The following is a 23,862-nucleotide window of genomic DNA, read 5'->3' as shown; positions in this document are numbered from 1 at the left end:
AATCTTCTAATTTTGCTACCCTATATTGGTTATTGGTGGTTGCTGATACCACTTCTTAAAATATGTCACCTGACAATTTTGGATTAACAAAAATTGATTTGCATGTGGTGACATTTTCAGTCAATATTCTAGCAGCTCCCATGTACAATTTTAAGACGGTGAGGGAATAGTCTGTCGGGCTCCAAATAAACTGTACTTCATTTTAAGGCTTCCTTGTTAATATCAAGAAGGCTCATTTTCAAATAGTTCATTAGCATCTTATCCAAAAGCCAGTACTTTATTTAGGCAGCACCCTGCAAATGTCTGCTTAAATAGCTCTTTCCTTGCATCCCAGCTTAGCTAACTCCTACTCAGTTAAGAACTCAGTTCAGGCACTATCTTGACCCTAGAGATTTTCTCACACCTATCCTCAGGGTCTCCTTCACCACTCTCTAGTGTCTTCCTCAATACAACATGTTACCCTCTACTGTAATTATCTGTTTGACAGCTTTAGCCACTAGGAAGTGGATTCATTGTGGACATTGTTATGTCTTCCTAGTCCTGGTAGAAATAAATAAAAGTTTGTTGAATGAATAATGACATGAATCTATAATTTTATAAGACTGGTCAATATGCTTATTTCTTTTCAATATTAGCAAATTATGTTTTTGATTATCGAGTATGTTTAGCAGAGTTGATTGCTAGAAAACCTTTATAAATTTTTTTTCTGGCTTTCATTAATCACTTAAGGTCTTTCTTTCACCGCAATAGGAAAATCTCTGAATGTTCAGAGTGCTACTTCTCAGCATGAATTCTATAAAATTATTTCTATAAGGTCCCAGTGTGTTCAAATGATCTTGAATGGCTTTCTGGGTCATAGAAGTTTTATCATATAGAAGTGACAACTTATGACTTAAAAGCTATGTTTTTAAACATAAAATTACATTATATAGCTAGTATGGTACAGTTATTTCAAGTTATTGAATGCAAAACTATATATATATTCTAGATCTAGTAATAACCCATTAAATCACACTAATTTGGTAAACCTGAACATTAGCAGAAAGGGAAGTGTCAATGCTTTCATCTTTAAAAATACTGGCTAAGATGAGTGCTGCCCATAACTCTAAAGGGTAAGGTAAGAACATTAGTTGGTTACCTACCATCCACCAGCACCTCACATATATCATTTATTTTAAACCTTACGATAAGTCCATTTTTATGAATTACTGTCTCAATTTTATGGTTGAGAAAATTGAGTATCACAGATATTATATTTCTTGTTCAGTGTTTCAGATTTAGTGATGAAGACTGAATTTGACACCAGATATGTCAGAATAATTGGTAATAGATTTGGTACAATAATGGCTCTCAGGACTTTAGCCATTGACCGTTTTAATTTGTATTCTAAGAGTCTTTTTGATGACCTTGTAGATAAACTTAATATATTACTATTAAAGAGAGTTTACAGATACCATAAAGATTATAGCTTTATACATGCACACTTCGATGTACACAAGTTTGTAAAGAATAATTATACATATTTCTTTTATGTTCTTTCCCTTTCTTTTTTAAAAATAATATGACTAACTTAAACATAGATGATGCTTTTCCTGTGGTGCTTGCACAAGAGTAAACTAAAGAGTCTAATAAAGTAGCTTTTTTTCTCCATTAGAATTTATCAGGAGGTATACAAAAACATTTATACCATTCTTCTTTTGGTATAACTGAATAATTGAAAATAAGAAGTATTTGATCTGATAATGGATGTTTATTAACATTTTGGAGGCTTATAAAAATAGGAATGCAAAGTTATTAAATGACAAAGGAAAGTATCTTTCAGTGACACTCCTGAAGATTGATAACAGTGGACATTTTGTTTCATTATGGAAAGCAGTTAACATTAATGCTGTATACAATATTTTAAAAATATGCCAAGTGAATGTAAATTAGCTACAACTGTATAAAAAGATAAAGATATTTCTCAAGTTCTAGATTAAAAAACAATATATTGGATCAACCTATGTTTCCACAATCTATTATAACCTGTGGGCAATAGGGGTTTGGGGAGTGGGGGAGTGTCACAGGGTTGTCAGCCACCATTCCCCAGTGATCATTGCAAGTAATGCACCAGTGTATTATGTCAAAAGGCAGACACAGTAGTAAGAGTGTGTGTGTGTATCACTATATATATCTATGTATAGATATATAATCAATGTATATCTATATTTGTCTTTTTATATATTACCATATGTCACTATATAGATATATATATTACTATATGCCTATATATAGATATAGTGATCTCTCTCTCTCTCTAATTTAATTAAATAATTAAATATTTAATTAAATAATTAAATATTTAATTATTTTGATCCAAAGAGATCCAAAGAGAGGAGCCCTAGTAGCAGATTCATGTCTAAGGATGGACCTGGGACAAGTATTTCAGTGACAGAGCTGTGCTGCATCTTAAAATTTTTATTATTTAGTTTTCCCTTAAAAATGTAACTTCTGCACATGACAAGAACTTCCAAGAATATATTTTAAAAAATACCAAAAAATAAATATTTCATTCCTCTTCATTCCTCACCTCTAAGTTCTATTCCTTAAAGGTAATGTCATTACAATTTTTAGTCTCATCTCCTATTATGTATTTATTTTAAACAGGGGAATTTCCTGAAGGCTCTGTAATGTATATTTCCCTGTGGAACACATTAAGTGCATTTTCTTTTTCTATCATACAACTTTGGAATATATTTAGAATAAAAATTAAAGTTACCAAGCAATTCTGTCATCACATGCTTAATATGCTATGTAAATTATTGACATCTTTGCCCTTTGTGGCCCTAGCTGCTGAGAACTCCCATAATAGCAGCAGAATGAATGACAGGCCAGACCTAGTAGCTTATGTTTAATTTTCAGTGAGCTAACATGAGGAAAATGAATAAATCTTTGTACTTAATGAAGACCCAGTATGCTTCAGCATTATATTACCTTTCCAACTGCTAGGTGATTCAAAAAGTAAATTTTATATATTTGTGCATCTCTTTATATTGTTGTCATGTATGTAGAATGATTGAGGGTCTTTCTTTGGCAAAATGTAGAAAAATTCTTGTACTGTGAAGTATAAGTCTGTCTCTACTCTGCCTTTCTAAGCTATCATGATCATGTAATATATTTTAACAAAAATGGTGATAGATCTGCTATAAATTCTTATTTTTTTAAAATAGCTTTATTGCAGTACAATTGACATGTCATAAACTACACACATTTAAAGTGCATAATTTGTTACATATTGGCATAAGTATATGCTGTGATACCACCAACACAATATAATGAACATATCTGTTACTCCCCAAAAGTTTCCTCATTCGCCTTTGTCATGCCTGTCTTCTCCCCGGCCCAGCTTATACCCAGTCAGTCACTAAACTGTTTTCCTTCACTATAAATTCATTGGAATTCTCTAAAAAAAAAAAAAATACACACACACACACACACACACACACACACACACACACATATGGTGTATTATTTTCTCTTCTGGCTTCTTTCACTCAGCATTATTCTGAGATTTATTCATGCTGTTGCATATATCGGTAGTTCATATCTTTTTATTGCTGAATAGTATCCCAATGTTTAAATGCATTAAAATTTGCTTATTCATTCACTTGCTTAGGGATGTTTGAATTAGTTTCGGTTTGGGGCTCATACAAATGAAGCTTTTATAAAAATATGTGTTCAAGGTTTTGAATGGATGTGTGCTTTTATTTCTTTTGGGTAAATACCAAGGAAAAGGAAGGGCGATTCTTATGGTAGATGTGTATTTAATTTTTTAAGAGACTGTGAAACTGTTTCCCAAAGTGATTGTACCATTATACATTCCCATTAACAAGGTATGAGAGTTCTAGTTGCATTGCATTGTGGTAACCTTTGATATGGCCAATGTTTTAGTTTTATTCATTGTAATAGGTGTATAGTGATACTTCATTGTTTTTTTCCCATTTTTGTGCTTTTAAAAAATTTCAATAGTTTTTGGGATACAGGTGGCTTTTGGTTACATGGATGTTTTTTTAGTGGTGATTTCTGTGATTTTAGTGCACCTATCACTCAAACATTGTATACTGTACCCAATATGTAGTCAGTTTCTCCCTCCCTCCCTCCCAACCATTCTCCCACAGTTCCCAAAGTCCATTATTATCTTTCTTATGCATTTGTGTACTCATAGTTTAGCTCCCACTTTCACATAAGGAACATGTGATAATTGGTTTTCCATTCCTAAGTTACTTTACTTAGAAAGAATAATGGCCTGTGGCTCCATTTAATTTGCTGCAAAAGACATTATTTCATCCCTTTTTATGGCTGAGTAGTATTCCATGGTGTATATTTATCACACTTTTTTTTTTAATCCGCTAGTTGTCAATGGGCACTTAGGATGGTTTCATATTTTTGCAATTGCTAATTGTGCTGCTATAAACAAGCATGTGCATGTGTCTATTTCCATATAATGACTTCTTTTCCTTTGGGTAGATACCCAGAGGTGGGATTGCTGGATTACATGGCAGTTCTACATTATTTCTTTAAGTAACCTCTATACTGTTTTCCAAAGTGGTTTTACTAGTTTATATTCCCACTAGCAGTGTAAGCGTGTTCCCTTTTCACGACATCCATGCCAACATCTATTGTGTTCTTGACTTTTTAAAAGTGGTACCTCCTTGTGGTTTTAATTTGCATTTCCCGGATGATGAGTTAAACATTTTTTTGTATGTTTGTTGGTTGTTTGCATATGTTCTTTTGAGAAATGTCTTGTTCATTTCCTTTGCCCACTTTTGATGGGATTACTTGTTTTATACTTGCTGATGTGTTTGAGTTCCTTGTAATTTTGCATTCTAGTCCTTTGCCTGATTCATAGAAAGTGAATGTTTTCTTTCACCCTGTGGGTTATCTGTTTACACTATTGATTATTTTATTTGATGTAAAGATGCTTTTTAGTTTAATTAGGTCCCATTTATTTATTTTTATTTTTGTTGAATATGCTTGTGGGGTCTTAGTCATGAATTATTTGCAGAAGCCCATGTCCAGAAGGGTCTTTCTGATGTTATCACCTAGGATTTTTATGGTTTCATGTCTTAGGTATAAGTCTTTGATTCATCTTGAGTTGATTTCTGCATGAGATGAGATATGAGATTCCAGTTTTATTATTCTACATGTGGCTTGATCTATCCCAGAACCATTTATTGAATAGGCATCTTTCCTCACTTTATGTTTTTATATGCTTTGTCAAATATCTTTTGGCTGTAGTATTTGGCATTAATTTTTGGTTCTTTATTCTGCTCTGTTATTCATGTGCATATTTTTATACCAGTAGCATGCTGTTTTGGTAACTGCAGCCTTATAGCATAATTTGAAGTCAGTTAGTCATATATGGATTTTATTACTTTGAAGTAAGTCCATTCTATCCTTACTTGGTTGAGGATTTTATATCATAAAGAGGTGCTATATTTTATCAAATGCTTTTTTGTGTCTATTGAGATGATCAGATGGTTGCTTTTAATTCTGTTCATGTGATGTATCACATTTATTGACTTGCATATGTTAAACTATCTCTGCATCCCTGGGATGAAACCTATTTGATCACAATGTATTACCTTTTTAGTTTGCTGTTGGATTTGGTTAGCTAAAATTTTGTTGAGGATTTTTGTGTCTATGTTCATCAGGGATATTGATCTGCAGTTTTATTTTTCTGTTAAATCCTTTCTTCATTTCAGTATTAGGTTTCATAGAATGATTTAGGGAGGATTTCCTCTTTCTCAATCTTTTGGAATAATTTTAATAGAATTGGTACCAATTATTCTTTAAATGTCTGGTAGAATTCAGCTGTGAATTCATCTGACTGGCAATTTTGCTGACAATTTTTAAAATATGGATTTGATCTCATTGCTTGTCATTGGTCTCTTCAGGGTTTCTATTTCTTCCTAATTTAATCTAGGAGAGTTGAATGTTTCCAGGAACTTATCCTCAAGATTTTCTAGTATGTGCATGTAAAGATGTTCATAGTAATCTTGAATGATATTTTGTATCCCTGTGGTATCAGTTGCAATGTCTCCTGTTTCATTTCTAATTAAGCTTATATTGATCTACTTTTCTTGGTTAATCTCATTAATGGTCTATCAGTTTATTCTTTCAATGAACCAACTTTTTGTTTCATTTATCTTTTGTATGTATGTTTCAATTTCATTTAGTTTTGCTCTGGTCACTGTTATTTCTTTGCTTCTGCTGGGTTTGGATTTGGTTTGTTCTTGTTTCTCTAGTTCATTGAGGTGTGAAATTAAATAGTCAATTTGTGCATTTTCAGACTTTTTGATGTAGGCATTTAACACCATTAACTTTCCTCTTAGCATTGCTTTTGCTCTATCTCAGAAATTTTAGTAAGTTGTGTCGCTATTATTCATTTCGAAGAATTTTCTAATTTCCATCTTGATTTCATTGCTAACTCAAATATTCAAGAGGAGATTATTTAATTTCCATGTATTTGTGTAGTTTTAAGTGTTTCTTTTGGAGTTGAATTCCAGTTTTATTCCACTGCCTGAGAAGACACTTGATAGGATTTTGATTTTCTTAAATTTGCTGAGATTTGTTTTGTGCCCTATTATGTAATCTATCTTGGAGAATGTTTCAAGTATTGATGAGAAGAATGTACATTCTATTGTTGTTGGGTAGAACGTTCTGTAAATACCTATTAATTTCATTTGTTCTAAGGTATAGTTTAAGACAATTGTTTCTTTGCTGGACATTCTGTCTTGATGATCTGTCTAGTGCTGTCAGTGGAGTACTGAATTCTCCCACTATTATTGTGTTTCCATCTATCACATTTCTCAGGGTTAGTAGTAATTGTTCTATAAAGCTTGGTGCTCCAATGTTAGTTGCATATAAACTTAGGATCAACCATCCTTTTTGTTATCATACAATGCCCTTGTCTTTTTTTCTGTTGTTGCTTTAAAATCTCTTTTGACTAATACAAGAATAGATACTGCTGCTTGCTTTTTTATTTGCATGGGATATCTTTTTCCACCCCTTTATCTTGAGTTTATATGAGTCCCTAGTGTTAAGTGTGTCTCCTGAAGGCAGCAGATATTTGTTGGTGGTTTTTACTCATACTGTCATTCTGTATCTTTTAAGTGGAGCTTTTAGGCCATTTACATTCAACTTTAATATTGAGACGTGAGGTATTATTCTAATTATCATAATAGTTGCTACTAAGATATTTTGATGTTTTTCATTATATTATTGTTGTATAGGACCTGTGAGATTTATGCTTTAAAGAGGTTCTATTTTGGTGTATTTTATTTCAATATTTAGAGCTTTTGTATCAAGATTTATAACTCCTTTTAGCATTTCTTATAGTGCTGGTTCGCTAATGGCAAATTCCCTCAGCATTTGTTTGTCTGAAAAAGAATTTATCTTTCCTTCATTTATAAAGCTTAGTATTGCTGGTTACAAAATTCTTGCCTGACAATTATTTTATTTGAGGAGGCTAAACATAGGACCCAAATTCCTTCTGTCCTGTAAGGTTTCAGCTGAGAAATCTGCTTTTAGTCTGGTAGGGTTTCCTTTATAGTTTATCTGATGATTTTGCCTCACATCTCTTAAAATTATTTCAATCATGTTGACTTTGGATAGCCTGATGACTATCTGCCTTGGTGATGGCAGATCTTTTTACAATGAATTTCCCAGGCATTCTTTGAACTTCTTGTATTTGTATATTTAGATCTTTAGCAAAGCCAGGGAAGTTTTCTTCAATTAGTCTCACAAATATTTTTTTCCAAACCTCTAGACTACTTTTGCCCTCAGGAACACCAATTATTCTTAGGTTTGGCCATCTTACATAATCTCATATTTCTTGGATACTCTGTTCATTTCTTTTGATTCTCTTTTCTTCATCTCAGTGGGTTAATTCTAAAGCCTTGTCTTTGACTTCCAAAATTCTTTCTTCTACTTATTCTATTCTATTGTTGAAACTTTCCATTGCATTTTGTATTTCCCTAAGTGTGTCTTTTATTTCCAGAAGATCTTAGTATTCCTTTATGGTATCTATCTCTCTGGAAAATTTTTCATTCATACTCTGGATTGCTTTTAAAATTTCTTTATGTTTGTGTATTAGTTTGTTTTTAATGCTGCTAATAAAAACATACATGAGACTGGGAAGAAAAATATATTTAATGGATTCACAGTTACATGTGGATGGGGAGGCCTCACAATCATAGCAAAAGGCACTTCTTATATGGTAGTGGCAAGAAAGCATGAGTGAAAAACAAAAGCAGAAACCCGTTATAAAACCATCAGATCTCATGAGACTTATTCACTACCATGAGAACAGTATGGAGGAAACCGCCCCATGATTTAATTATCTCTCACAGAGCCCCTCAACAACACAAAGGAGTTATGGAAGTACAACTCAAGATGAGATTTGAGTGTGGACACAGAATCAAACTATACTATTCTGCCCCACAACTCCCAAATCTCATGTCCTCACATTTCAAAACCAATCATTCCTTCTCAACAGTTCCCCAAAGTCTTAACTCATTACAGCGTTAATTCAAAAGTCCACAGTCCAAAGTGTCATATGAGACAAGGCAAGTTCCTTCTGTCTATGAGCCTGTAAAGTCAAAAGCAAGTTAGTTGCTTCCTGGATACAATGGAGGTACAGGCATTGGATAAATATACCCATTTCAAATGGGAGAAATTGGCCAAAAACAAAGGAGTGAAAGGCCCCATGCAAGTCCAAAATCGAGTAGGGCAGTCAACTCTTAAAGCTCCAAAATGATCTTTGACTCTATGTCTTACATCCAGGTCATGCTAATGCAAGAGGTAGTCTCCCATGGCCTTGGGCTGATCTGCCCCTGTGGTTTTGCAGAGTGTAACCCCCCTCCTGGCTTTCATGGGTGGCACTGTGTGTCTGCAGCTTTTCCAGGTGCACAGTGGAAGGTGTCAGTGGATCTACCATTCTGGGGTCTGGAGGATGATTGCCTTTTCTTACAACTCCACTCAGCAGTGCCCCAGTAGGGACTACGTGTAGTGGCTCCAACACCACATTTTCCTTCTGCACTATCCTAGCAGAGGTTCCCCTTGAGGACCCCATCCCTGCAGCAAACTTCTGCCTGTGCATCCAGGCATTTCCATACATCCTCTGAAATCTAGGTGGAGGTTTTCAAACCTCAATTCTTGACTTTTGTGCATCCACAGGCTCAACACCATGTGGAAGCTGCCAAAGCTTTGGCCTTATACCTACCAAAGCCACTGCCTGAGCTGTATTTTGGCCCCTTTTAGCCATGGATAGAGCAGATGGGAAGCAGGGAACCAAGTCCTTACACTACACATAAAATAGGGACCCTGGGCCTGGCCCACAAAATCATTTTTTTTTCTCCTAGGCCTCCAGGCCTGTGGGGGAGGGGCTGCTGAAAGGCCTCTGACATGCCCTGGAGATATTTTCTCCATTGACTTGGTGATTGGCATTTGGCTTTTTACTTATGCAAATTTCTGCAGGTGGCTTTAATTTCTCTTCAGAAAAATAGGCTTTTCTTATCTATTGCATTGTTGGGCTGCAAATTTTCTGAACTTTTATGTTTTGTTTCTGTTAAAAGTGAATGCTTTTAATGGCACCCAAGTCACATCTTAAATGCTTTGCTGCTTAGAAATTTTTTCCCCCAGATACCCTAAATTATCTTTCTCAAATTCAAAGTTTCACAAATCTCTAGGGCAGGGACAAAATGCTGCTAGTATCTTTGCTAAAACAGAGCAAGAGCCACATTTGCTCCAGTTCCCAACAAGTTTCTCATCTCTATCTGGGACCACCTCAGTCTGGACCTTATTGTTCATATCACTATCAGCATTTTTGTCAAATCTATTCAACAAGTCTCTAGGAAGTTCCAAACTTTCCATATTTTCCTGTCTTCTTCTGAGTCCTCCAAACTGTTCCAACCTGTACATATTATCCAGTTCCACAGTAATATGTGGTGTCTACATTTTTGAATATCTTTACAGCAGTGCCCCACTCTACTGGTATTAATTTACTATATTAGTCTATTTTCATGCTGCTGATAAAGACATATTTCAGACTGGATAATTTGTAAAGAAAAAGAGGTTTAATGGACTCACAGTTCCATATGGCTGGGCAGGCCTCAGAATCATGGCAGAAGATAAAAGCCATGCCTTACAGGGTGGTGAGCAAGAGAGAATTAGAGGCCCAAGCAAAAGGAGAAGCTTTTCATAAAACCAGCAGATCTCATGAGACTTATTCAGTACCATAAGAACAGTATGGAGGAGCCACCCTATCATTCAAATATCTCCCACTGGTTTACTCCCAAAACACATGGGAATTATGCGAGCTACAATTCAAGATGAGATTTGGGTGGGGACACACAAAAACCCTATAATTCTGCGCAGCCCAATTTATTGTTTATCCTATTGGGTGCATTTTTCATCCTAGACATGGTAGTTTTTATCATTAGAAGTTTGATTTGCAATTTTTTATGTCTTATGTAGCTAAATTTTATGGATGAGAAAACTAAGACACACAGAGGACTTACTAAGATTTCAGAGCTGTTAAGAAGTGGATGTGAGAATACAAATCCAGGTAACCCTGCCCCAGAGACTGCACTTTTAATTACTACTTGTACCCTTCTTTTTAAGGTGTGTTACTATTTCATACTATTCTCTTCCAAAGCATTTAGAACAATGCTTGGCACATGAAAAGGGTATAACAATTGTTAATTATAGAATTAAATGCTGGCAAGCTGCAAAACTTTATCAAGATTGAAAACAGAACTCAGATGACAATTCTTTTTAAAATTTCCCTTATCTTTCCATAATTTTGCTTAAAATTTTTCCTTAACTCTTATCACTAACACAAGATAAAATTCCTTCCTATGCATTTTCATCCATGTTGTTCTTACTTCTATAACAGCATTACAAAATTGTATAGCTGTATGTGTCTTTGAATGTTGAATTGAAATTAAATTGGATCATGGCTCAAGTAGTCATGATGGTCAAAGGATGAGGTGTTGCTGGTTGCTACCAAAGAAAAAGCTTACCAGATGCCACCTGGAAGGATACATAACATGATTTTTAACCATAGGCAATGTGCCATGTTTAGAGACTGGGAAATTTTCAAGGGCTACATTAGCACTTAGGAGACTTATAGTGTTGTTGTGTTTGATGACAAACCTCAGGGAGTGTCATTCAGATTGTAATTCATTTGAATAGTAGCTCCCTAGAATAATGGAGTCCACAGTCCTCACAATGGTATGCAGCTGCCCAGTGAGGCTATCAGACAGGTTGTAGATTAAGGTGATCTAAGTTGGACCTGAGCTAGAGGCAAGGTGGCTGATTATACTCCTCCCGGCAGAACTCCTAGAGATCTGGTTACCCCATGCTAAGCTCTACAGATCTTTCATTTCTGCCAACCTCAACTGTTTCTCCCTTCCTTTTCAGTCAAGTTTCCCTCCTTGAAACCCAGGAAATTTATATTTTGTTTTGGAGGCAGGGAATTTAGCAATAACTCATTGGATTTCTTTGCCCTGAGTTACCTCAGAGACTAGGCTTTTGAACTTCTACATTCTCTACAGTAATAAATCTTCCTTGAAGCTTTTATGTTACAAGATCAGATTATTACACAAATGGACAGGAGAGTTAGAAATACTAGAAAAGGAAGAAAATATCCATTATTATTTCAAATACATTAGTCTCCCAACTGGACTATGAGCTCCTTAATGGTAAGAAACATGGTTTATAAACAGAAGAAATGCATTTCAATACCATTCAGAGTTGCTCAAGCTAAACTGTCAATTCTTTATAGTTCTTATTTGTGCTACTACTCCAGAGGAATCTCTGTTCTACTATTGTATTCTGCACAATTTTATCCTGAAAATCTGTTGTGTGCTTGACAGATAATTCACTTCTGTGCTACAGAGATTGTTTGTTTTGTAAGACTACTATTTGTTTTCCTAATTTTAAGGACTGTTATATTGATTTTTCCCCCCTGATTATAGCTTATAGCTATACTGACTCTCACCATTCAAGCCTCTTAGAATCATAGCTGTAAATTCTGAGAAGTGGGTAAAAGAAACTTACTCTTTACTTTTAAATTGTCACACTTTTCTTGTGATAAAATTATCTGTTGCATATTTTCCGAGATGTCTAGGCAATTATATTTAAAATTCTACTGGAGAAGATTTAATGAAAATATTCATTTTACATTATATGCTTGGATATATAGTTTATATCTGAAATGTAAGTGAATGCAAATAATGCATAAATTAAAATACATAAAATTATAATTAGTAGCCATCACTTGCTGGCCATAGATGCAAAGCAACATTTTTTAAAAGTTTTATTTGAGTTTAGTATTTTCAGTAATAATAGCTGTGGATTCACATTCAGAGTTTCAGTTATATTACTTCATTTTGTGATTTGAGAAAACATTTCCCTTTGAACTGTATTTTTCTCTTTATAATGAGAGGATTGGATCAGATGTCAGCTTGATACTTCGCATAAATGTCAATTAGAGAAAAATTATGCTACTAAAAAACCACCAATTTTATTAATTGTGTATTTTATCAGGAAATGCAATATTTGTGAGTATATGCAAGATTTCTTTTATTTCTCTTTTGATAAAGAGTTTAAATAATTTCAGAGTATACAATAAAGTACTATAATAATGAAATTTTGAGACTGAATCAAATTAGTTTCTGAAATTGGTACATTTTGCCTCCCCCCTAGTCTTCTAAACCACTTAATTGAAAATGTGATTTGGGGCCTCTTAATGTGTTCTTTAAAACAAGATTTTTTCCCACTGAAAATGGAAAAAATAAACAGTGTTTTTAATCTAAAAAATATTATTCCCCAGGCTCATTGTGTTGGAATGTATGATTTTCATCAGCTACTTTTCTCTTGGGAGTAGCCTTAGAAATGTTTTCCATTTTATTTAGAAAACAGGTTTCACAACACAGTGCCACAGGCTGGTCTTTTTCTCTTGTATCTTACAGTAATCCAATCATTTTTCACATTCTTGCCCAGCAATTTTAATCAATTTCTTACTCTCTAACCACTAGACCTAATGAGTAGAGCAGCAAAACTGTTGATCAACAAGTGTTTTCTAAGGGCTGGACATCAGTTAGCAGAAATTGGCCCTCCCCAGGCCTCCTTCCTGATATTAAATTGTGAGTCAGAAAGCAGAAATGCCAAATGTAGTCTGTGGATTCCAGAATGTACATCTACACTTTACTATCTCTAGGATTCCTTTCAGCTTCAAAACATCTATTAATTTTTTTCACCATGGAATACCAAAAGCAAAGTTTTTGTTGTTATTGTTTGGTTTTTAGATGTAGGTCATTTATATCCACCAGAATCTTCTGAAACACATAGAAATCATGTGACCCTGGAATTTATTTTTACTGAATGCCATGTTGGTGATTCTGATAAATTCTATATAATTTTTGAGAAAGTTGAGATACAACATTTTGGAATATCCAGAAGTCTGTTGACTGGTTTGACAGTCCCAAGTAGACCTAGAAATAATATATCAACGAAGACTCCCAATTCTAATTGAATTTGGAGACCCGAGTTGACCTAGAAACCATACAGCTCCCTTAGAAATTAGACCTTGGTTTATAGAAGGTACAAACATTACAGAACTCATATAGAAAAATACAACAAAAATAGACATGTATGCTATTTATACCATAAATATCATAACTATAATAAAACTGCAAATCAAAATTTTCTAATAGTAATTTTCTAATAATTTCTCATTATTAATACAAATGATCATAGTATTTGAGTAACAGTGGACAGTCTTACATAGATTTAGCAATATTTAGAGATACTGATGCAGAATTTTTGCTCCTTAGTTCAGCTAGCTCCCAGTTCTTATCTCATGACCAGGAAGGATCAGGCACATGGATCCCAGACAGTGAGTGGAGTAGAACTTATTAAGCAAAAGGAAAACTCTCATCAAAGAAAGAGGTCCTGAAAAGCAGGTTGCTGGTTTCCCCCTTCACTGTTCAATACCTGGGCTTAAGGCATGAATTCCTGGTGGCTCCAACCCACCTTTCTAATGTACATGTGAGCCCTTAGACTGAGTCACTCTATATTGATTTATTTCCCTTACTGTGTGTGTGTTAGGAATGGAATTTTCCACTGTGGGCATGCGTAGGCAAGCCTCCTGTGCAAGTTCCTTTTTCTGCACAATACATCTGGTGTAAGCACTTGTAGGGTGGGTCAGATGCTCTCCATGGACGCTTCCCTTACTGTCTCCCTAAAGCAAGCTGGCTGACCCCTTTCATCCCCTACTTCAGGAGTGGAGACGCCAACTGTTTCTGCTGTTGGGAAAATTGGACAATGACCACTCTTAACTCCTTCGTGCTGACAAGGGGCACTGTTTTAGGAATGCAGCTATGCTTACCACTATACTACAAACACAAGGACACTGTTTTAGGAAAGCAGCAGTTAGGGCTCCTCCTGAGGTCAGTTTTAGGGTCTCCAGAAGAATGGCACATCCATCCATGGTTTCATTTGCATCACCATTTGAAGTTTAAATGAGAATAAACAATTTTGGTTATTAGAAGATGTATGTCAAACAATATAAGGAGGTAAGAAAAGCTCAAAATGTCCAAGACTGTGGACACACCCAGATAACTGGTGGCTATAATTATGCCTGCTAAGATTTGGATGCATAAGTTTTGGCTCTATTTTCCCAAACAAAGAAACCTCTAGTTTATATGTTCCCCATTCAATCCTATTACCTAGCAGGATTTGCAGGATAATGGCTAAAAATTAAAACAGTGTAAAAGTGTTCCTATTTCTGCACATCCTCCCCAGCATCTGTTGTCTCCAGATTTTTTAATGATCACCATTCTAACTGGTGTGAGATGGTATCTCAATGTGGTTTTGAGTTGCATTTCTCTAATGACCAGTGGTGATGATGATTTTTTCATTTGTTTGTTGTCCTCATAAATGTCTTCTTTTGAAAAGTGTCTGTTCATGCCCTTCGCCCACTTTTGAATGGGTTTGTTTTTTTCTTGTAAATCTGTTTTAGTTCTTTGTAGATTCTGGATATTAGCCCTTTGTCAGATGGATAGGTTGCAAAAACTTTTTCCCATTCTGTTGGTTGCTGGTTCACTCTAATGATTGTTTCTTTTGCTGTACAGAAGCTGTGGAGTTTAATTAGATCCCATTTGTCTATTTTGGCTTTGGGTGCCAATGCTTTTGGTGTTTTAGTCATGAAATCCTTGCCTATGCCTATATCCTGAATGGTTTTGCCTAGGTTTTGTTCTAGGGCTTTTATGGTATTAGGTCTTATGTTAAAGTCTTTAATCCATCTGGAGTTAATTTAGTGTAAGGTGTCAGGAAGGAGTCCAGTTTCTGCTTTCTGCCCATGGCTAGCCAGTTTTCCCAACACCATTTAAGAAATGGAATCCTTTCCCCGTTGCTTGTTTTTGTCAAGTTTGTCAAAGATCAGATGGTTGTAGATGTGTGGCATTGCCTCCTAGGATTCTGGTCTGCTCCATTGGTCTATGTCTCTGTTTTGGTACCAGTACTATGCTGTTTTGATTACTGTGGCCTTCCAGTATAGTTTGAAGTCAGGTAGCACGATGCCTCCAGCTTTGTTCTTTTTGCTTAGGATTGTCTTGGATATTCAGGCTTTCTTTTGGTTCCACATGAAGTTTAAAGGGTTTTTTTTCCACTTCTGTGAAGAGGGTCATAGGTAACTTGATGGGGATAGCATTGAATCTGTAAATTACCTTGGGCAGCATGGCCATTTTCATGATATTGATTCTTCCTAACAATGAGCATGAAATGTTTTTCCATCTGTTTGTGTCCTCTCTGATCCCTTGAGCAGTGGTTTGTAGTTTTCCTTGAAGAGGTCCCTTACATCCTTTGTTAGTTGTATTCCTGGGTATTTTATTCTCTTTGTAGAAATTGTGAATGACAGTTCGCTCTTGATTTGGCTCTCTTTTAGTTTGTTATTGGTGTATAGGAATGCTTGTGATTTCTGCACATTGATTTTGCATCCTGAGACTTTGCTGAAGTTGCTTATCAGTTTTAGGAGATTATGGGCTCAGATGATAGGGTCTTCTAAATATACAATCATATTGTGTAAAAATACAGAAAATTTGACTTCCTCTTTTCCTGATTGAATACTCTTTATTTATTTTTCTTGCCTGATTGCTCTGGATAGAACTTCCAGTACTATATTGAATAGGAGTTGTGGGAGAGGGCATACTTGTCTAGTGCCAGTGATTAAAGGGAATGATTCCAGTTTTTGCCCATTCAGTATGATATTGGCTGTGGGTTTGTTGTAAATAGCTCTTATTATTTTGAGATACATTCCATTGATACCTAGTTTATTGAGAGTTTTTAGCATAAAGGGCTGTTGTATTTTGTCAAAGGCCTTCTCTGCATCTATTGAGATAGTCATGTCATTTTGTCTTTGGTTCTATTTATGTGGTGGATTATGCTTATAGATTTGTGTAGGTTGAACCAGCCTTGAATCCCCAGAATGAAGCCTACTTGATCGTGATGGATAAGCTTTTTGATGTGCTGTTGCAATTGGTTTGCCAGTACTTTATTGAAAATTTTTGCATCTATGTTCATCATGGAGATTGGCCTGAAGCTTTCTTTTTTAGTTGAGTCTCTGCCAAGTTTTGGTATCAGGATGATGTTGGTCTCATAAAATGATTTGGAAAGGATTCCCTCTTTTTGGATTGTTTGAAATAGTGCTACCAGCTCCTCTTTGTACATCTGGTAGAATTCGACTGGGAGCCCATCTGGACCTGGACTTTTTTTAGTTGGTAGGTTATTAATTGCTGCCTCAACATCATCCCTTGTTATTGGTCTATTCAGAGTTTCAACTTCTTCCTGGTTTAGGCTTGGGAGGGTGCAAGTGTCAATGAATTTATCGATTTCTTCCAGGTTTACTGGTTTATGTGCATAGAGTTGTTTGTAATAATCTCTGATGGTATTTTGTATTTCTGTGGAATTAGTGTTGATATCCCCTTTATCATTTTTTATTGCATCTGTTTGTTTCTTCTCTCTTTTCTTTTTATTAATCTGGCTAGCGGTCTGTCTAATTTGTTGATCTTTTAAAAAACTACTGCATATATTGATTTTTTTGAAGAGTTTTTGTGTCTCTATCTCATTCATTTCTGCTCTGATCTTAGTTATTTCTGTATTCTGCTAGCTTTTGAGCTTTTGTTGATTTTATTCCTCTACTTCTTTCAATTTTGATGATACGGTGTCAATTTTAGATCTTTCCTCACTTCTCATGTGGGCATTTATTGCTGCAAGTTTCCCTGTAGTCACCACTTTAAATGTGTCCCAGAGATTCTAGTATGTTGTGTCTTAGTTCTTGTGGGTTTTGAAGAACATCTTTATTTCTGCCTTCTTTCATTGCTTGTCCAGTCAACATTCACTTGTTCAGTTTCCATGAAGTTGCGTGGTTCTGAGTTAGTTTCTTAATCCTGAGTTCTAATTTGATTGCACTGTGGTGTGAGAGACTATTTGTTATGATTTCCATTCTTTTGCCTTTTCTGAGGAATGATTTACTTCCAATTATGTGGTCAATTTTATAGTAAGTGTGATGTGGTGCTGAGAAGAATGTATATTTTGGGGATTTGGGGTGGAGAGTCCTGTAAATGTCTATAAGGTTTGTTTGGTCCAGATCTGATTTCAAGTCCTGGATACCTTTGTTAATTTTCTGTCTTCTTGATCTGTCTTATATTGACAGTGGAGTGTTAAAGTCTCCCACTGTTATTTTGTGGGAGTCTAAGTCTCTTTGTAGATCATTAAGAACTTGCTTTATGTACCTGGGTGCTCCTGTATTGGGTGAGTATATATTTAGAATAATTAGCTCTTCTTGTTGCATTGATCCCTTTCCCATTATGTAATACCCTTCTTTGTCTCTTTTGATCTTTGTTGGTTTAAATTCCATTTTATCAGAGACTAGGATTGTAACTCCTGCTTTTTTTTTTCCTATTTGCTTGATAAATCTTCCTCCATCCCTTTATTTTGAGCCTATGTGTGTCCATGCACGTAAGATGGGTTTCCTGAATACAGCACACTGATGGGTTTTGACTTTTAATCCAATTTGCCAGTCTGTGCCTTTTGATTGGGTCATTTAGCCCATTTATATTTAAGGTTAATATTGTTATGTGTAAATTTGATCCAGCCATTTTGATGCTAGCTGGTTGTTTTTCCCATTTGTTGACACAGTTTATTCATTGTGTCGATGATCTTTACCTTTTGGTATGGTTTCAGAGTGGCTGGTACTGGTTGTTCCTTTCTATGTTTAGTGCTTTTCTCAGGACCTCTTGTAAGGCAGGCCTGGTCGTGACAAAAATCTCTCAGTAATTGCTTGTTCATAAAGGTTTCTATTTCTCCTTTGCTTATGAAGCTTAGTTTGACTGTATATCAAATTCTAGGTTCAAAGTTCTTTCCTTTAAGGATGTTGAATATTGGCCCCCACTGTTTTCTGGCTTTTAGGGTTTCTGCCGAGTGTTCCACTGTGAGTCTGATGGACTTCCTTTTGTGGGTAACCCGACCTTTTCTCTGGCTGCTCTTAGCATGTTTTCCTTCATTTCAACCTTGGTGAATCTGACTATTATGCACCTTGGGGTTGCTCTTCTTAAGGAATACCTTAGTGTTGTTTTCTGTATTTTCTGGACTTGAATGTTGGCCTGCCTGGCTAGGTTGGGGAAGTTCTCCTGGGTAATATCCTGAAAAGTGTTTTCCAGCTTGAATTCATTCTCTCTGTCACATTCAGTTACACCTATCAAAGGTAGATTAGGTCTTTTCACAAAATCCCATATTTCTTGGAGGCTTTGTTCATTTCTTTTACTCTTTTTCTCTAATCTTGCCTTCTCGTTTTGTTTCATTGAGTTGATATTCAACCTCTGATATCCTTTATTCTCTTGGTCAGTTTGGTTATTGAAACTTGTGTATATTTCACGAAGTTCTCATCTTGTGGTTTTCAGCTCCATCAGGTCATTTAAATTCTTCTCTAAGCTGTTCTCATAAGCATTTCATCAAATCCTTTTTTCAATGTTCTTAGTTTCTTTGCATTGGGTTAGAACATGTTCTTTTAGCTTAGTGAAGTTCGTTATTACCCACCTTCTGAAGCCAGTTTCTGTGAATTCATCAGATTCATTCTCCATCCAGCTTTGTTCCCTTGCTGGTGAGTTCTGATACTTTGAATGATGAGAGGCTTTCTTGTTTTTGGTGTTTTCATCCTTTTTGTGCTGGTTTATTCCCATCTTTGTGGATTTATCTACTTGTGGTCTTTGTAGTTGTTGATTTTAGATGGGGTCTCTGAGTGGTCCCCCTTTTCATTGATGTTGATGTTATTTCTTTCTGTTCTTTAGTTTTCCTTCTAACAGTCAGTCCTCTCTGCTGTAGGACTGCTGGAGGTCCACTCCAGACCCTGCTTTCCTGGGGATAACCTGCATCAGCTGCAGAATAGTAAGGGTTGCTGCCAGTTTCTTCTTCTGTTATCGTCGTCCCAGAAGCATGACTGTAAGATGTCAGCCTGAACTCTCCATTATGAGGTGTCTCTTTTGATATACGGGAGTTGAGGAGCTGCTTGATGAGAGAGTCTGTCCCTTATAGGAGCTCAGGTGATGAGCTGGGAGCTCCATTGTTCTGTTCAGAGCTGCTGGGCAGGTACATTTAAGTCTGCTGCAGTGGAACTTATGACCACCTTTTTTCCCAGATGCTCTGTCCTGGGAAGGTGGGGCTTTATTTACAATTTCCTGATGTGCTGCTGCCTTTTTTCAGAGATTCCCTGTCTTGCAAAGAGGTAGACTAGTCACAGTTTGCCAGCAGAGGTGTTGCTGAGCTGCTGTGGGCTCTACCCAGCTGCTGTGTAAGCTTTCCTGCATTTTGTTTATATAGGTATAGTTAGAACTGCCTTGATACTAGCAGTCTGCCTCAGTAATGGCGGACTGCCTCAGTAATGGTTGATTACCTCAGTAACGTTAGACTGCCTCAGTTAGGGTGGACTGCCTGGGTAGTGGTGGACTACCTCAGTAATGGTGGAGGCCCTTCTCCTGACAGAGCTGGACCATATCAGGTCGAGCTACACTTGTTGTGAAACTCTCAATCCAGAGCATCAGATTGCAGGTCTTTGTGGAGGTGAGAATCGCTGCCCCAGATCACCTGGCTCCCTGTTTCAACCTCCTTTGTTTCCATTGAACTGGTGGCTCTGTCTCCCAGGCATTCCAGGCACCAGTTGAAATGGCCGACCAGATTTGTGTGAGTTTTTCGCAGAGACCCACTGCGCTGGCTAAAACAGCTGTGCTGGAAACTTATGGTGCTTTTTAGCCTGGTAAACTCCGGGTCTGTGGGCAGTAAAAACTCATTTGGAAATGCAGTGATCACTCACCCTCTGCATTGTTCTCACTGGGAACTGCACTCCAGAGCTGTTCCTATTTGTCTATCTTGGATCCACCTCCAAGGAAATGGATTTTTATTACACTGATGCAAATAACTGTGTTGCCATAAGCTAAGAATACTTACAAATAATTTTCACATTCTGGAGAAGCCAGTCGGAGAGAAACAAATGTGTTCCAAATTTTGTTCCAGTTGTATCACTTAATTATTAAAGACTGTAAATAATTTAAAATAAGTTTCCTTAATTTTGAAAACAAAAGAATCAACATTTTGAGCAAAAAGTTAAAAAGATTACTTCAGTTTTCTATTAGTTCAGATCATTCCATTAACTCTTATTCTGCTAGGTTTTCATAAACATTTCAGGTCTTCATGATTCCTGTACATTGCTCTCTATTTCAATATCATAATCTCCGAAGATATCAGAAACCCTGCATTTAAAAGTACCTGTTAAAGTCCTATAGCTGATTATAAACTATCTTTTTAAAAGGATCAAAGCAAGACAATTGTCTGTGAATGACAGAATATTCAGGGTAGTTACAGTAAAAAACATAATTATTTCTGTGGCTTACAACAACTTAACATAATAACCTCAGTTATGATTGGTAGCACATACTGAGACATTAGAGTTTTAGAAATTCCATACAATTTTGGGACATATATTAACATTATTCATTAAAATATAACCTGAAGAGGATTAAACCTTATTTTGGCAATTTCATGTAACTAAAATCCTGTTTACCTCTCTTTTGGACACCCCAGGGGCCCTCTGTAGTATCCAAAGCCAGGGGTCAGAAAAGACAATTTTCAAAGCTAAAGTTTGATTTGAGGAAGACTATCAAACAGTTAAAAGTTCAAAACACTTGGTATTATGAAATATAATTCTAGGTTACAGTAAATTACATAATTGGCCAAAATGATGACTCAAAAATTTGAAAACAAGGTAAAACCTTTACTCATTAAGAGTAAAGGCTTACCTTTCCAAATAATCTGTCTTTAATATTACACGAAAATCCTGTTCAAGAGAGAGAAAACCCAATTTCAACCTTGGATTAGTCTATTATTAATGTCTACCCCAATTTTTAAATGAAACTTTATAGATAATTCTATCCAATTTTAACCAGTTTGACCATGAGGTAAAATTTACATAAACATTTTAAAACCCTTTATAAATTTCTGAAAGAGCAGGTTAGCACCTTAAAAATCCTTGTTTCACTTTTATTTCAAAGCTCCGTTTACAGAAAAACTAAATAATACCCTTTTGAATTTAGTTTTTCACACAGTTTCTTTTGCAAGATTAATTTTTATAACTTTCCACCGCTTGTTTAAACCTTTGATTTTATCTTATTTAAAACATCCTTTAACCCTGTAAACTAGGCAAAAATCCACATTTCCGTACCCTCTTGTAATCTTTTACCAAAATACACATTTTGCTTTCCTTACACAGCTTGCATGCAAATCTGTTTTCAGTAGTCTCGGTTTCATTTTATAATGACAACTCTTAGCAATTTTTAATTTTATTGTAAAACCTTGCAAGTTATTTTAATTATGTACTAGGTACAGATAAGGTCCAACTCTTTCCAGCATAGCTAATACTGTGGGTAATTCTATATGTCTCTAGGCCTTATCAAATTGTAAAGCAGGCAAGTCAAACAGTTCTCAAAAGTCAAAGAAGCAGTTTACAACCTTAAAACATTTAGCAAACCTAGTATCTAACCCACATAGTTTAGGTGACATATTTACATTTTGAAGATATTTGTATTTTTCCAATTATCTTTAAAACTGTTTTTATTTTTTAAATATTAAAATCACATGAACTAAAAGGCATTATAGCTTTAATTTTTCCTTCAAAACTATTTGATCTAAATGCTTTTTGTAGGCCAATAATCACAGCTCTTTTTAAAGTAACCATCACACATATAACTTACATGATTACACAGGAAGACAGAAGAAGATCCAATAGTTGTAAGATTTTTCATTTGCCAATCTCCTAATTAGATTATTGGCTTCAGCATGGGGCCCCTTAAGAAGCAGACTAAGAAAGCGTGCAGTTTTCAGGGTCCAACAAACAGGCATAGCTGGAAGACAGAAACAGATTTTGAGAGGGATCTATCCGCTTTTAATTTCTGGGGTTCAGTAATGAAAACAGAGGGCTTTCCCCCATGTGGGTTCCATAGCACCTTCTTTATTTTTTCAAGGAGTCTCAGGCTATCAGAAGTTATTTTAGGGCCTCTCATGCATGAATTAAGAGTGGCAAGACAAAATGGAGAAAAGTAATTTTGTCGACTGAGAAAAAAAAAATCTTTTCCAGAAAAACAAGATCCAAGAAAAGAACAATATAAAAGCCTTTTAAATAACCTATATCCTAGACATCGACTTTTAGTTAGACTGAGTGCTGTTTAAGGAAATCCTTTCCAATTCATTGTTATCCAACTTTACCCATGCCACAAAATCTGGCTTTTGAGTTTTACGAAAAGTAACCTCACAGGTTAAACCAACAAGTCTCAACTAAGGCTATGACTTAAAGACAAGCGTACATTGTACTTTCAAAGATGTGGAAGCAGGTTTTACAAAATCCAGATTCTTTAAAGTCAATTCAGAGAAAGGAAGATTTAAGAAAGGAAGCTAGAAATTGTGCATGTAGGGGAAGAGAATCAGCAAATGACAAAAGTCACACAGATATTAACCTAAAAGTACTCATTCCCTAAGCCAGGATTGAACCCAGGCCACCACTGTTAAATGACAGAGACCAAAACAAAGTGCTGCCATGTTGTTACAGGTTATGCTTCCAAGGACATAAAACAAGATAAATTAGGTTATAGGGCTGCATCCTATCCTAAGGTACTCTTCTTTCTGACAGATAGAGACAGACAAATTCTTAGTGCAAAGTAAAACAGATTTGCCACAACTTAAGACTGGCCTCATAAATCCTTTTTTCATTAATTAAAACTTTACAGAGGATATGAACAGTGATTGTATTATTCATTCAACTTGTTTGCATAGGATGAAGGAGACCAGAAGTCTGAATAGTAAGAACTTTTATGCTTTGTCAGCATGTCAGGCTTCTGGGTTCCCTTCCCCTGAGTTCAATTTTAAGCCAAGTTGTTTAAGGTTTAAAGAAATTAACTTTTCCCAGTTCAGGTATGCATCTGAGGGGGGTCATCCTGTGGTATGGGAACACAATTACTCATCTGCAAAAGGAAAATGGAGGAGAAAAAAGAAGATTTCATCCAAAGGAGTCCCAGGGATTCAGGAGGCATTTGGGAGAAATACAGACTGAAGATGATTGGTTACCCATCTAGAAAGAGGGGAACAAGGCATCCCTAGCTCTCTTATCTCCCAAGAAAATACCCGGGGCATATGAGGGAGATAAGAGGTGGCCTCTTTTTTCTTTCATTTTTATATCCCCAAGTCCTGGTCACCTTGGTAGGTTGCTGCCCACAG

At 35.8% G+C, this 23,862-nt stretch overlaps 1 long non-coding RNA gene across 1 annotated transcript; it reads left to right on the top strand.

The window, feature by feature from the left end:
• Positions 1-1,039: 1,039 nt before the first annotated feature.
• On the top strand, positions 1,040-21,112 carry LOC116524539. Its single transcript, XR_004257380.1, has 3 exons — positions 1,040-1,050; positions 10,109-10,116; positions 21,046-21,112. It is a non-coding gene; the product is annotated as an uncharacterized LOC116524539 (long non-coding RNA).
• Positions 21,113-23,862: the final 2,750 nt, after the last annotated feature.

Source organism: Sapajus apella, unplaced genomic scaffold, assembly GCF_009761245.1.
Source record: "Sapajus apella isolate SASKATOON/1434 unplaced genomic scaffold, GSC_monkey_1.0 scaffold45, whole genome shotgun sequence".
In the NCBI taxonomy this organism is placed as follows: Eukaryota; Metazoa; Chordata; class Mammalia; order Primates; family Cebidae; genus Sapajus; species Sapajus apella.
This window is presented reverse-complemented; position numbering and strand designations above follow the sequence as displayed.